Below are 15,608 nucleotides of genomic sequence, written 5' to 3'. Positions count from 1 at the left end.
TTTCTCCCAGCTACTCAGTCCCAGCTACTCAGAATGATATACAGAGAATCATGGTTTGAAGCCAGCCCAGGTAGAAAAGTCTAAAAGACTCCATCTATAAAATAACCAGCCATAAGTGGGGGGAGGGTGGGAGGGAAATGGGGACCATGTCATGAGAAAGGATACCAATGTTTGTAAAGTTATGTACCTTCTATCTGGTGAATATAATGTAACCCTTATATTAATCACAATAAAAATTATTTATGAATAATAAATAAATAAAATAACCAGCCAAAAAAACCAAGTTAGAGACATGACTCAAGTCATAGAGCAATAGCCAAGCAAGTAAGCCAAACAAGTACAAAGTCTGAAGAAAAACTAAAAAAGGAAAAATACAAACAAGGCTGAGCCCAAGGATAACAAAGTATTGCTTTAGACTGGATTGTAATTTTTTTTCTTCCACTAAGATCTGCATTTATCTAAAATTTTTTAACATGATACAGCAAGAAATTCAAGCTGAAGGGCAAATGAATGATGGCAGAATAAACTAACAGAATCAGCATTTCCAAACTGTATATACGAATGGCTCTGAGCACAATGGGTAGGATAGGATGTGGGAGGAGGGGGAACTGGAATCCTGCCAGTATCTATGCTTACTCTGAACTTTGATTTGTTTTACATTTGCTCCTTGCTGAAGAAAGAATGTATGAAAAACATGTAATCTAACCATTTCATTTCAACAAAAGAAAGCTGAATATCAGGTGTTCTATTTCCCAAGACATTCTGGGTTTAAGCCTGAAGACCTACTGTTATTTTGAATAGCTTATCCATAAGAGAAAACAGTCAAACTAGAGAGGTTATCAGTATACCTTAGATTCTATGCAATGTGTAAGGCTGAGGATGTAATTTGCAGAGCACTTGCCTAGTATGTACAAGGTCCTGGGTTCAATCTCATATCACATAGGAAAACAATGTCTATACGCATGTCTTATTTTGTCCAGTATTGGAAAGTGTATCCCAAGACAATCCATGCTGCACTGTACTTTTCTCTTATGAGATAGAACATGTTTGCTCATTTCCTTACTTTGGTTTTTATTTGTTTCGCTAAGAGGGAGAAGAATTCCATTACAACTTAATAACAGGCTTGGGAAAAAAGTCAATTGTCACTAACAAGCTAGTTTATCTTTTTCCCTACCACACTAAGTCTCTGCCTTAGATGTTGGGAAAATGGCACAGAGCCTGTTTGAAAATCTGGTTTTGAGTTATATTTTTCTTCTTCAGCAGAACTAGACTTCTCAAGCTGAGAAGTAAACCTCTGGAAATTATCCAGAGAGGTAAAGTATAGAACACAAGCATTTCCAGTAAAAATGAGTTTGAAGGGAGAGAGCATGATGGGTGATTCTGACCAAGGAGCATTGGGTATTTAGATGAACATGGTAAAAATTTAAGCATTGTGGGCAGGGAGTTTGGCCTAGTGGTAGAGTGCTTGCCTAGCATGCACAAAGACCCAGGTTCGATTCCTCATCACCACATACATAGAAAAGCTGGAAGTGGTACTGTGGCTCAAGTAGTAGTGCACTAGTCTTGAGGAAAGCCCAATGACAATGCTCAGGCCTTGAGCTCATGCCCAGGACTGGCAAAAAAATGTAACCCTCTATTACAACCTCTTGAAGTTCTGAATAAAATAAATGACAGTATCAATAGGAGCCCTATTTTCAGAAATTCATTTTTTGTAATGTTAGCACTCACATGAAGTCCAAAACCTGGCATCATTTCCATAGATGTGTGAAATTTCAGAGTAATTTCTGCTGATTTCCCTAACACTAAGAATTTTCAGGCATGTATTTATAATCCTCTTCCATTTTTTTTAGGACACTGTGCATTACTGCAGATCTTCCAAGAGCACTTCTTATGGCTGACACTCCTGACCTGCCAAGGCAGTCACTAGAGCTTTCAGGACAGGATCTCATCTGTACCACCCTGGGACAAGCTCTACCTTCTCCCTGAACCCTGACTTCCAAGTTCCATTTGAGCTACGAACATGGCAATAGTATTCCTCAGCTACACAGTGGAAAGAAGGACTTCTGAAAGTCACTTATGCCTGGTCCGTGCATTGTCCCCCAAACACTGACCCAGCCATGCCCCCACACCCGAAGCCTGCCTAGGGGCAGAGGGGCAAAAGAACAAGTATACTAAGTCCTTCAACAGTATATTCCAAATATCCAGTCCTAGCAAGTCCCCTGCAGTATTTTAGTATTGTTGACAAGAGGACATTCCTTCAACCTCTGCTATTTTTCTGAACACTCAGGTGAAGGTTTACAGGTGGCAAGAAGGGGGAAAAAAAGCTAAAGTAGCACTAGGCAATCAGCCACGAACAAGTGACAGGCAAGACTATCAGGTCTGCCAGTCGGACCTGCGTTGGAACAATACAGGCTTTTCTCAATGGCTGCAGTTTTTAAAAATATTTATTGCATGGGCTCAATGTAATAGATGCCAAACTGAGATATGACTTCCTAGCATAACTACGATAGCATTGTAAGTAAGAAGATGAAGAGATTATTTCACCTTGGCAACTGCATTACTTTTGAGTTTCTTAGTTTAAATCTAAACACCTGCAAGGAAAAATGCCGGTATTTCTACCCCTGTTCCAACACTTACCTGCTTGGGCAAATATCCTATCCTGACCTTTTCTGGGCCTCAATGAGATGAAAAAATTGTGTGTACACACACACACACACACACACACACACACACACACACACACCCAAATTATACATATATATATATATCCTTTAGACATTTATATGTGATTATACATCATTTTTATATAAACTTACATATATAACTTCATAGGATTAAATAAATGAAAATATTTAGAAATATCTAAAGCCATATATGATTTAAGGCTTTAAAGAAGGACCTCAGGAAAACTAATGGCTCCATCTAAGCAATCCAGGAAACTGTCCCCATGGAAAACTGATGAGGTCCAAGAAGAGTCCATGGAGTCTATTCTTAGCCTTCTCTAAGCCTCAAAACACCTGCAACATGGAGAGAGAAAGGTTAATACAGTTAAGAGAAATGTGAGATTAGTGCACTTACTGGCAGGGACAAAAGGAAGTAATGCCAAAATATTTTTCTTTCCTAAACACACTGAAATGTTCCCATGTTCTTCTTAAAATAATGAATTTAAAACAAAACCAATCAGCATGTACCCTGCACAGATGTGATTTCCAACAGAAGTGCAGGATGAAATGAACAAACAAACCAAGGCATACGCAACTTTAACCTTGTTAGTGTGATTTCCTCTAAGGACAACTGTGTTTGTAGGGCGGTGGTGTGGGGAACAGCATGACATCCAGGGTTGTTCACTTACAGAATTATTCCTCCCCAGTCATCTGTTTGGCAGGAAGAGCAGCTCTGCTTTATATAATTAGCTGATTAAAAGTGGTTTTTGATTGAACCCTAGCTAAATGGTCTTGAGCTGATTGAAGGACACAATCAAACCCTTCGACTGACAATGTTTGTGTTTGGAATAATATATCTTTACTCAAAGAGAGGATAAATACGCCTATTAATACAATGGAGCATCTACAATAATGAGTTTACTCATTCCAGAGACAGGGATTTTTTTACTAGTCTATTTTGTGAGTGAGGTTATGATGATGACGTTTTATTCATACAGGTCGGAGAAAAATGATCAAATTATGCACAATGCTCATTTATAATAAGAACAAAAAACATCACATTTGATCCATTTGTGATAGACAGAGGATACTGGATTGGATCTGCATAACTTATCGATCACTACCGTTTTTTTTTTGCCAGTCCTGGGGCCTGAGCACTGTCCTTGGGATTTCCTCAAGGCTAGAGCTCTACCACTTGAGCAACAGCAACACTTCCAGCTTTTTCTGTTTATGTGGTACTAAGGAATCGAACCCCGGGTTTTGATGCATGCTAGGCAAGCACTCTACCACTAGGCTAAACTCCTGGCCCATCACTACCAACTTTAACAGAAATCTGTTTCAAAGGAAAGACACAGAGCCATACAGCACAAGTGAACAAGGAGTTCTTTCCTTCTGTTCATGCCTCATTGATGAAAACATCAGCTCGTGTTTTTCTTGCCCCTACTATTATTGATGTTTGTCTGTCTGTGTGCACACATGCATGCACATGCACATGTGTTATGACTACTACGGCTTAAACTCAGGTCATGAATGCTGTCCCTTAGCTTTTTCATTCAAGGTTGGAGCTCTACCACTTGAACTGCAGCTCTACTTCTGCCTGTCTGTTGGCTACCTGAAGACAAGAGTCTCAAGGATTTTCCTAGATGGGCTGGCTTTAAAGTGTGATCCTCAGATCTCAGCTTCCTGAGTAGCTAAGATTCCAGGCATGAGCATCCAGCTGCTTATTACTGATACTTAAATGTATGTAGCTATAGAGCTACAAGCCTGGCATATTGTATTTATGTTTAGTTGTTTATCTGAAATAGGAAATGGAAGGGGGAAAACAAGTGGGGGGGAGGGGAGAAGGAAATGGGGACAAAAATATGAGAAGGGGTATGAATGTGTGAGAAATAATACACCTTCTATCTGGCAAATATAATTGTAACCCCTCTATTAATTACAATAAAAAATTAAATAAATAAATAAAAAAGAAAGAATCTAGGAATGCCCAGAAGAATCCCTATATAATAGATATATAATAGAATCCCTACATGCCTTCTCTACAAACCATGCCTTTTTTTTTGGCCAATCCTGGGGCTTGAACTCAGGGTTTGATCACTGTCTTGGGCTTTCCTCAAGGCTAGTGCTCTACCACTTGTGCCACAGCACCACTTCCAGCTTTTTCTATGTATGTGGTACCCAGGAATCAAACCAGGGTCTTCGTGCATGTTAGGCAAGCACTCTACCACTAGGCCAAACTCCTAGCCCAAACCATGCCTTTCTTAATCATACTAATTCAAGACTTTAGAATTTTGTGATCGAGGGTTTTAATTCCACTTTAACATTAACCACCTTTGTAAATTCAAATAAACCAGTGAATCTTACCGTATGTTTCTCTTATCTGTAAATTAGTGTATCAATTACCTTCCAAACTTGAAGCTATCAAATGCTGAAGAATTTTGGAAAATATCAAAAGAACAAGTTGGTATGCAACAAATGCCAAGTATTTCCTATTAACATTAAATTCCCATAAGCATATATTTTTATAGTCCTACTAGGGATTTGCCTGTAAACCAATTTTTTAGAAAAAGGAAATGATTTTTTTACCTCTTGTGTACTTTCAACACTACCCTTTAGGAAAAAAAAAGGTTGCTTTTTTTGTTTTTGTTTTTGTTTTAACTAGAGTACAAATAGAAATTAAGCACTTTCATTCATCAAGCCTTAGGGATTCTTCTATTACCTCCTAGAGAAGATCTGCCTCTGGCTGTCTGCTACTTTAATTTATCCATTAGTTTATCCATAGCTGGCTATTGTGGCAACTTGGTTCAATCAGGAAATTGTGCAGAAGAAAACACTTTTAAGAAGCAATCAATGAATCTGGCCGAAAAGTCAGATTAACTTCAGGGTGGGGGAAAGTTGGTGGAATACCTTGTAATCATTCCTCTTTAGACATAACCAATTACTACTAAACTTTTCCCATCATTTTGATACTTCTTTGTAACCTACAGCCCTGGATTATATCTCCTCTGTACATGGACCCTAGCAGTTAAATTCCTTCAGTCCCTTCTATTTTATCTTCTCTCTGCCCAACAAAGCTTTATGCTGCTTAGCTTTACACACAAAAAATAATCTGCCTAACTTGGATTCTGACTATAATGCCAATTTCCCACCTGGTAACTAAAGATGCAAACATGCTTGGAGAATGAAATGCAAATGTTTTATTTATTTGCTCAGCTTAACAGGAGGAGTCATAAAATGTAGCACTATACGCTTTACAATTAGAACTCAGTCAATGTATTGTCTGCTACCAGGATACTGAATTTCAAGCCATCCTTTCACTGTAACCCAACTGAAAAGAAAAGAAGAAGAAGAAGAAAAAGATTTGAGCATCAGGCATGTGACACAAATTCTATTACATTGAAAGCAGGAAGACATATAATGAAATCTTTTCCTGTCTACAAGGTCATCCTTCTAATTCATGGAATTCATTTAATCCTTAGGTCCAATTCAATGTGTGCTACTCTTCAAATCAATCCATATAGTTTCCTAACAAGAGCCAGAACAGGAGGTTAGAATGCAAATGAGGAAAGCTACCATAATATGGACACTGGTCAATTATTCCTTTTGGGTAAACATTACAAAAGAAGTCTTTTATTCTAATTCAAATACCTTATAAAGGGGAATAAACTATCAATAAATTAAACTATAACTCCAAGCCAAAAAAAGAGAAATGAATAAATATGTGCTGGAGGTTAATTTCCCAGAGTTTGGATATATAATTTACCACCCACTACTTTTTCATGAACAGAAGCAGCACATCACTTCTCTCCACTGCTCCTTCCTTTGGTACTAGCAATTCACATCACTGAGTGAATAACAATCATTCATCATTCAGCCTTCAAGTAAATGCTCACCAAAAGGCTCAAGGCTTGACTTCTTTGAATCACATCTGAGAGATCACAGGAGAATCCAAAACATTCAAAAAGACTGTGGCTTGGGGTTTATCTGATAAAAAGAAAATGCTTCTATATCATGGGTATTAGGATCTTAAGCATTTACCTAAAATAACAGAATGATTTAAAACCGTGAGTGTGTGCGAGCATGCATGCGTGTGTGTGTGTGTGTGTGTGCGTGCGCGTGCGCGCGCGTGCACCACACCAGTACTGGGGTTTGAAGTCACAGAGCCAGCCCCTGAGTGTTGGAGACCATTGCTTTCAGCCTCCTGAGGAAGTAAGATTATAAGATGGCACCTGGCAGCTCGCTAATGAGTCGGTACTTGCTGACCAGGAAGTTTCTTTCATTTGTTGATTTGTTTCTTCCGTGCTTGTGGATAGAGTGGATTGCTAGATTTCTTCCAGGTTTGTTTGCTGCTTTACAGATGACCTTTACTGTGATTGGCTGCTCAAGGATATAAGTAGTGTGGGGTTTCCGGGGAAGAGGAGAGAAGGAGAAAAGACAGAGAAGGGAGAAGAGATGGAGAAGGGAGAAGAGAGAAGGAGAAAGGAGAGAGGCAGAGAAGAGAGGAGAGAGAAATAAAAGACCTCTACTTGCAGTGATTTGAGTCTGTAATCATTCCCAGTCTGCCTCCGAAGTGACATGTTGCAGCGAGCATCGACAAGTGGTGGCCTGTACAGGGACGTTTTTTCGGCCTGGTGGTAAGTACTGAGGAACAATCATTCCCAGTCCACCTCCAAAGCACACTTCGGCACGGTGGGGAAACTGAGGAACCTCGCGGAGGGCGAGGCAATAGTCATTCCCAGTCCACCTCCGAAGCGCAGGTCACTTCGGCATGGTGGGGAAACTGAAGAACCTCGCAGAAGTCTCTGGCCAGAGCGGAAAGGGCGAGGCAATAAGGGGTTCGGTAAAGAACCGGATGTTGTAGTCAAAGAAAAGGTTTGTGCAGTTGTTAAATGTGAATAATGGGTTCAGAAGTTTCCAAGGACCAGATGGTTAGTCATAAGAGATTTACTTAAAGCTAACGGTACTGTAGTAAAAGAAGCCACGGTTAAGGCTTATGTGGATACCATAGCAAAAGTAAGTCCCTGGTTTTTAAATGAAGGACTTCTTAATGTGCCACAGTGGGATTTACTTAAGTTAGATTTGGAAAAAGCGTTAAGACAGGGATACCTCCTGCAAGGAACATTTCCTATGTGGCAACTTATCCGAGAGTGCTTGCTTTCGTCCAAACAAAGAGTTAAACCACAGGTGGAAAGAAGCGCAGAGACGCTTGGAGAGATATATGAGAGAGAATCAAGTAAACAGGAAGAGGAAGAATTAAGTGGTAGCGATTTAGAAAGCCTGTGCTGGGGGTGGAATTGCAATATAGGGAGCCACCGCCCGTAATTCAGCCATCTGTGACTCAGTGGGAGGAGCCAACAGCGAGCCTGGTCCGATCTGTCTGCAAGTTAGCTAAAAGAGTAGAAGCGTTAGAAATGGGCGATGGGTGGGGTTTTCCAGTGTTTGAGGCCTACCTTAGGGTATGGCTAACAGCCCCACAATCTGTCAGGTGTGTATGTTGATGCAGCCATTAAGCCCCTTAGAGAAAGCTATCCTGATATAATGGTAATACATTACATGGATGATGTTTTATTAGCACACCCTAATTTAAATTTTCTTTTACAACTTTTTGGCTTGATGTTGGATATGTTAAAGAGTCATGGATTTCATATAGCTGAGGAAAAGGTACAGTCAAGTTCTTCCATTCTTTATTTGGGATATCAAATTATCAAAAAATTCAAATTGCTACATTCTGCAGGAGGTAGACATTTTAATCCTTCTAGAAGTCATAAACCTTTAGTATTACGGAAAGATAGTTTTTCTGGAAACTAGAAAGGACCAGACCCTGTTCTCATGTGGGAGCGAGGAACAGTTTGTGTTTTTCCACAGGATGCTGACAGTCCCATTTGAGTGCCAGAAAGACTGATGCATCAGACAGTGGAGGCTCCTCAGAAGCATGTCGGTCAAGATGAAGGCTCTTCTACTTAGCACGAGTACGGTTCTCAGAATGAATCCACACGCCAATGATCCATGACCCTATCAATGTCGCTGAGGACCACGCTGCTGGGAACCTGAACAATCTTGGCCACCCTCCTGGACTGGATGTCAAGGACCTTCAAGAGCTAATTTTGTGGTTCAGTCATCTTTTATCAAAATCCAACTGAGGACTGGAATTGTTATGCTTAATCAGCAAATTGATTTATTGCAATAACAACTGAATATTCTGGAGCAGGTAATGAGCACCTCTTGTGTAGCTGCCTATTCCAGATTTTGAACTTGGACATAACATGGAATGCTCAGATTAATAACTTGACAGCCACTCTACATACACAAATAATTGGACACATGTTGATATTCCAACCTTGGGTGATTGGTCATGTTTATTTGAGACTGTTGGGATTTGGCAAAGGTGGGCAGGATTGATTGACTTGGGTTTGTTTTTTTATAATTGTAATATGTCTATACTGCTTGTGTAAAATAATGCTAAGTCAACGTAGACAATGAATGCTAATATGACAGGCGTTTGCTGCCACGGAAACAGGTGCCTCCCCTCAGGTCTGGCTTGCTTAAATGGATGGCTGGTAGTCAGAGACGGGTAAGTCCCAGCTGTTAGCCTACCAACCTAAGACAGGAACCAAGTAAAGTGTACTTGGTGATCCCATGACGGGTAAGAAGACTAACGAGCTTGGAGACACCTAAGACAGGCACAGTCAATCTCATATGATGGTAGCCCCACATATCCTAGTTCTTCTCCTTTTTTTCCTTTCTTTTCTAAAGTAAAAAAGGGGGAGATGTTGGAGACCATTGCTTTCAGCCTCCTGAGGAAGTAAGATTATAAGATGGCACCTGGCAGCTCGCTAATGAGTCGGTACTTGCTGACCAGGAAGTTTCTTTGCATTTGTTGATTTGTTTCTTCCGTGCTTGTGGATAGAGTGGATCGCTAGATTTCTTTCAGGTTTGTTTGCTGCTTTACAGATGACCTTCACTGTGATTGACTGCTCAAGGATATAAGTAGTGTGGGGTTTCCAGGGAAGAGGAGAGGAGGGAGAAAAGACAGAGAAGGGAGAAGAGAGAAGGAGAAAGGAGAGAGGCAGAGAAGAAAGGAGAGAGAAATAAAAGGCCTCTGCTTGCAGTGATTTGAGTCTGTGATCATTCCCAGTCTGCCTCGGAAGTGACGTGTCATTGCGGTGGGCAGCGACACCTGAGCTCTTTTGGTAAAAGCTAACACTATCACCTTCCATCCTTCGATCCTTCCTTTTTCCTTTTGTGGTTAATTGGAGATAACAGTCTCATGAACTTTCCTGGATGGCTTTGAACCCTGATCCTCAGATCTCAGCCTCAGATTACAAGCATAGTCAGCCACCAGTACCAAGCTATAACAAAAGGAAACATAATTATTCAGTTAAAAAAAAAGTGTATGAAGTATCAGACCATCTTTCCTTGATATAAAAACACTGATTTTTTTTAAACTACCAGAAAATCCCCATGGAATATGTACTATATCCTGCTATTGTCCTATTTTTAGAATGTGCTTGGCAGCCTTTGTTTATAAAATACTTGGTTGCAAGTTACTAATCTATACCTTTTGACCAATGAAAGCAGCCAATTCTTAAGTCATGTGGTTCTGCAATTCTTTTCATTTAATACAAGTGGTTGTTATCATTGTTAGCATAGTATGTATTTACTGATGAAGATTCTCCCTTAAAAGGCCAACAGAAACCACATCAAGCCTTTACACGATTTCAGTGTCTGAGACTTATCTCACAACATCCTGGACCAAACAAGTTACGGCAGGGATACTATTTCTGTATCAAGCATTCTTACTTTTGGGAGATGTCCTTGTGGTGATCCTGCCTTTGCTAATACTAACATGCACTACTGCTCATTGTGGAGTAGGCATCCATGCCCACACCCAAATTTGACTAATTCTTGTCAGGGTGCTGCATGCAACTAAACTGACATGCTAAGGATACCCTTTTAATTTCTACAGCTTCGTTCTTCAATTATCCTTCCTTTGCTAGGGTTAGGTTTCAAGAAATATTTGCAGTTAAGATTAGGGATACATTGTGAGGATAAAATAGTACACACTGTGCTAAGTGCTAGAGGCCTGTAATTCTAGCTACACACAAGGCTGAGATCTGAGGATAAAGGATCAAAACCAGCCAGGCAAACCAATTTAAGAGACTTTCATCTCCAATTAACAGGCAAAAAGCCAGAAGTGGAGGTGTGACTCAAGTGACTGAGTGCCAGTACTGAGAAAAATAAAAAGCCAAGCAAGAACCCATCCTGAGTGTAAAGTCTGGCATGCATGGGTACATACACACAGACATATACATAATACTAATAATTTTAGCTGCCTTTTTTCCTACATTTTTCTTGCTGTCAATTATTTGTACAAGTGTTTTATTTTCCCATGTACATATATTAATACTAGGTACCTTCATCAGATTCTTCTCTTCCATCATTCTCCTTCATCCTCATTTCCTTTCCCAAATCAATCTCAAGAAGACACACTGTTTTCATGCACATACATCAAGTATCTTGACCGTTATTCCCTGTGATTCACTCTCCCCCTTTGTCTTCCACACACTCATGTCCCCATCCTAGAAAAGACCCCCTTTCCCATTCTTGTCATTCGTTTTTAATGTAGTTTAATTGTTCAAAGGAGGTTCACCATTGTATTTCACACATATGTACTTTCATGAAATTGACCACTCCATTACTGTCTTTTTCTCCTTCCTCATAGCCCTTCCCCAGATCCACTATTATCCAACTGCTTCTGGGTGAGTTTCTTTCTTCATTCACAGATGCAATGTATTCTGATACTGTTTACACTCTAACATTCTCTTAACCCTCTGAGCAATCCCACAATTATAAACATATTCTCTCTACATCTTAGTAATAAGTATGATCCTATATGTGTTTATGGATATGTTTATCTTCACAATTGCCCTTAAAGACCCTCCTACATTGCTGGCTTTTTCTCAAACACATACTTTTTGCCATTCTTAATGAGCACAAAATGCATGGCAAACATACACAATTATTTTGCACTTGCTCTAATACGTGGGTTCTTCCAGCAACAACAACCCATCCAGTTGCCATATCCATTCCAAGGCTCCAATTTGATGGATGCAGAAACTGAGGTACAGAAAATATAGAGATACAGAGCGAGATTAATTTAGCTGTATCTATACCACCAATACCACAGTATATGCTGCAAATACTCTGGTCTTAATACATGGTATTGCTTCTAAGGTGAACATTTTATATGAAGAAGATACAGCCCTCATTTTCTCACATTTTTACATATAAATTTATATACATATAAATATGTGGCCTTCCTGTAGAATATCCAATCATTCTAACTACCTCCAGAATAACATATGAATCCTTCCACCTGGAATGTATTTTATCTAGTGACTATACCTCCAGCTGCATCATGCTGCATCTGTTCTTGCTATCAACCTTTACTTCTGGGGAGTAACATTCCCCAAATGTCTCAAGTTCTGTGTTATGTCTTTGCACACATCCTGAAATAAACTCATCTCCTCGACCATCTGGCAGGTTCCCCCACTCATCGTGACTCAGTTCAAGCTTCATCCTGGGCTTTCTTTCCCACTGTTTAGCTACTGGGTAGAACGATCACACCTACCTCTGTTAATCCATGTACTTTATGCATTTAGTATAATGATGAGTCTCATCCAAGAAAAAATAAAATGTGTGGGTTTTTTTTAAGAAATTGTTTGGCTGAGGGCCGGGAGTTTGGCCGAGTGGTTAAAGTGCTTGCCTAGCATGCACGAAGACCCAGGTTTGATTCCTCGGTACCACATACTTAGAAAAAGCTGGAAGTGGTGCTAAGGCTCAAGTGGTAGAGCTCTAGCCTTGAAAAAGTCCAAGGACGGTGCTCAGGCCCTGAGCTTAAGCCCAGGACTGGCAAAAAAAAAAAAAAAACAAAGAAATTGTTTGGCTTGGTGCTGGTGGCTCATGCCTGTAATCCTAGCTACTCAGGAGGCTGAGATTTGAAGATAGCAGTTCAAAGACAGCCTGAGCACTAAAGTCCATGAGACTCTTCTCTCCAATTAAACACCAGAAAACTAGAAGTGGCTCTGTAGCTCAAGTGATAGAGCACTAGCCTTGAGCTGAAGAGTTCAGGGACAGTCCCCAGGCACAGAGTTCAAACCCGATGATCAAAAATTAAAATTAAAAAAAAGAAAGTTTTGTCTCCCACCAGCAGTAAGCTTCTTAAAAGAAACTATGTCTTTTGTCCTTGTCCTTTCATCACTGAACAGCATAGATATGCTTCAAGACCAAGCAAAAGAATGAATGTATAAATAGTATGAGTGGAATCCAGCAAGAAAGATCTCATAAATACAAGCTCTGTACAATTTGAGAACCTTGTGCCTGGCATAACTGAAATGTGACGATACAGTTAACAAAGAATAACTTTTGTATCTTGAAGAGGGGAGAAAATCTCAACATGAATTCATGTTGTACAGAATTGTACGTAACTATACTTGGAATCACAGGATCACAGCAAACAGATAGAGATCATAGGACACTACTAGATCAGTAAGACTGGAAATTATGGAGAGGAGAGAGTCTGACTTAAGAGGAAGGGTTGAATCCTAGAGGCTCAATGTGCCATAGAATATACTCACTTCCCTATTAGTGTATTCTTCCTTGTACTTCTACATGGCCAAATGCCGCCTTTCCTAATCAAACGCCACCTCTTCCTTAGGCATTCTGCACGCAGAAGCCTTCCCTTCTTTTACTGGTTCTTCTCTACAGACACTCCTATTTTTCCTTAGCACATGTCCACCTTTGCTCAAGTCTTAACCTTACCTTCCAGATACCTCCTCAGTAAGATCAATCTACATTCTTTTCCCTTCAGTTATTCCAAGCATCTCACCCACTGTCTAATACATTATTATGTGAAGAATGTATCCCTCAACTAAAACTGGAAGAGCCAGTACACTGAGAAATAATCCCTGATTGCATCACAGACATTCCAGGATAGATTTCAGGTAAGAAGTAGTGCATTTCCAGGATTCACATTATGCTAGATTTGTTTTTCAATTGACTCGTGATCTAGATAAAATTATAACTTTACTACCTTGTTATTGAGTATATAGACATGAAAGCTCACACAGTTGTTTGTCTGGAGTCAAGTTGTATTTTACTCATAGTCACTTTTGTCAAAAGCTAAGAAAAAAAAGACTTCAAATGTATAATACAGAGAATACTGGTATAGTAGGAACCCTAGGTATCAAGCACCAAAACAACAGAGTCTTTAGAGAAGAAAAAAGTAACTCACACATTTGACTATAAACTATGATCTAAACCCAGTTATTATCTAGAAGATGAATAAAAGAAGTCACATAACCACCCATACACAAGCAGCTGTCATGCTCAGGCAAAATAATACAGATGCTCACAGCACTTGGACATCTAAACAATCAGTAGGACAATCAATATTTCTGAAGATAAAACCACAGCTCACGGACAGCAACAGGCCTGAAGTTAGCTTTTAATTTGCCTCAGAAGTGGAATCATCATTCTATACTATTTCACTGAAAACATTCCCTTCAAATACAAATCATATAAATACAACCATTTCAAAATAATGTAATGTACAGCACACTGATGCAGGATTGCAACAAAAATAAATAGTACACTTTCAGTGTGCTTGCTTCCCCACAAAGAAAATTTAACGTAGTCAAGCAGTGAACCACTAGGCACATGGATGAGCACCAGGGAAAGCATGACATCTGTGGCATGGCATTCATTCCAGGTGCCACCTCCTTCTGAACACACACACTGAAGAGACTGGGGAGTACAGGCCTAAAAAGGCATACTGCAAATCAGCTTGCAGTATTTCCCTTTCCAACCCAATCAAAAGTAAAAAGAAAAGATACAAAGTAGCTTTTTAAACCTAAAACTGGCCAACAGGGACACTTGTCCCTGCTGTGTGTCAGTGAGGGACTGTGAAACATTTATTATGCTAATGGATATAAGGACAAATCAATTTTTAAAAAGAAAAACAAACAGCTCAAAATATTAGGATAGTAACAACTACAAGGCTTTTACAACTCTTTCTTACACACACATACACACACACACCAAAAACAAATTCAAGCATCATAAGGTCATATAGTTAAAATACCAAGATTACAGATTCTTTCTATAGGTTCAATCTACATATTGTATTATTCATAATCCAAAAACTCTGAAAACCTAAAGGTTTTTTCATAACCTGACCCAATGTGCCAGAAGTTTATGGTATTTATTTCACTATATTCATTTTTTATTGCTGATGTAATAAATTAGTAGTCTTAGTGGTTCATGAAAATATAGCTATTATAGTTCTAGAAATCTTAATAGAGTTTCACTAGGCTATAATGCAGGAATAATCAAAACTGTTTCCTGGAATTTTCCTTTCTCTCAATACAAGAGCCAATTTATTTTCCTTGCTGCAGCTTTCTCTACGAGCCACCTGTATTTCCCCCCACAGACCAGTTTCCAGTGGCACAGGCAGTAACACAGCACCTTTGACCCTATCCCCATTTGCACATCTCTTCCTCAGATTATATCTTGGAAAATATCAACATGTGCTTTGACTTTTGTTTTTGTTTTGTTTGTGCTGGTATTGGGGCTTGAGCTTAGGGTTTAGGTGCAATCCCACAGCTGTTTCGCTTACAGATGACCCATTACCAATTGAATTAAGCCTTTAGATGGAGAACTAGAGGTGAGAGTCTCATGAGCTTCCCTGCCTGGGCTGGCTTTGAGCTGCAATTCTCAAGATCTCAGACTCCTGGGTAGCTAAGATTACACAGGCATGAGCTACCAGAGCCCTGCTTTACTACATACTTTGAATTACCCATATGATCAGGTTGGTCTCAAAGGCTTTTAAACCATAATCATATCCAAAAAGAACCTTCTGCCATGGAGGATGCAATGTGACACTGG

Source organism: Megascapheus bottae, chromosome 2, assembly GCF_031878675.1.
Source record: "Megascapheus bottae isolate mThoBot1 chromosome 2, mThoBot2.hap1, whole genome shotgun sequence".
Taxonomy (NCBI): domain Eukaryota; kingdom Metazoa; phylum Chordata; class Mammalia; order Rodentia; family Geomyidae; genus Megascapheus; species Megascapheus bottae.
The sequence above is the reverse complement of the archived record's forward strand: the minus strand, read 5'-3'. Positions refer to the sequence as shown.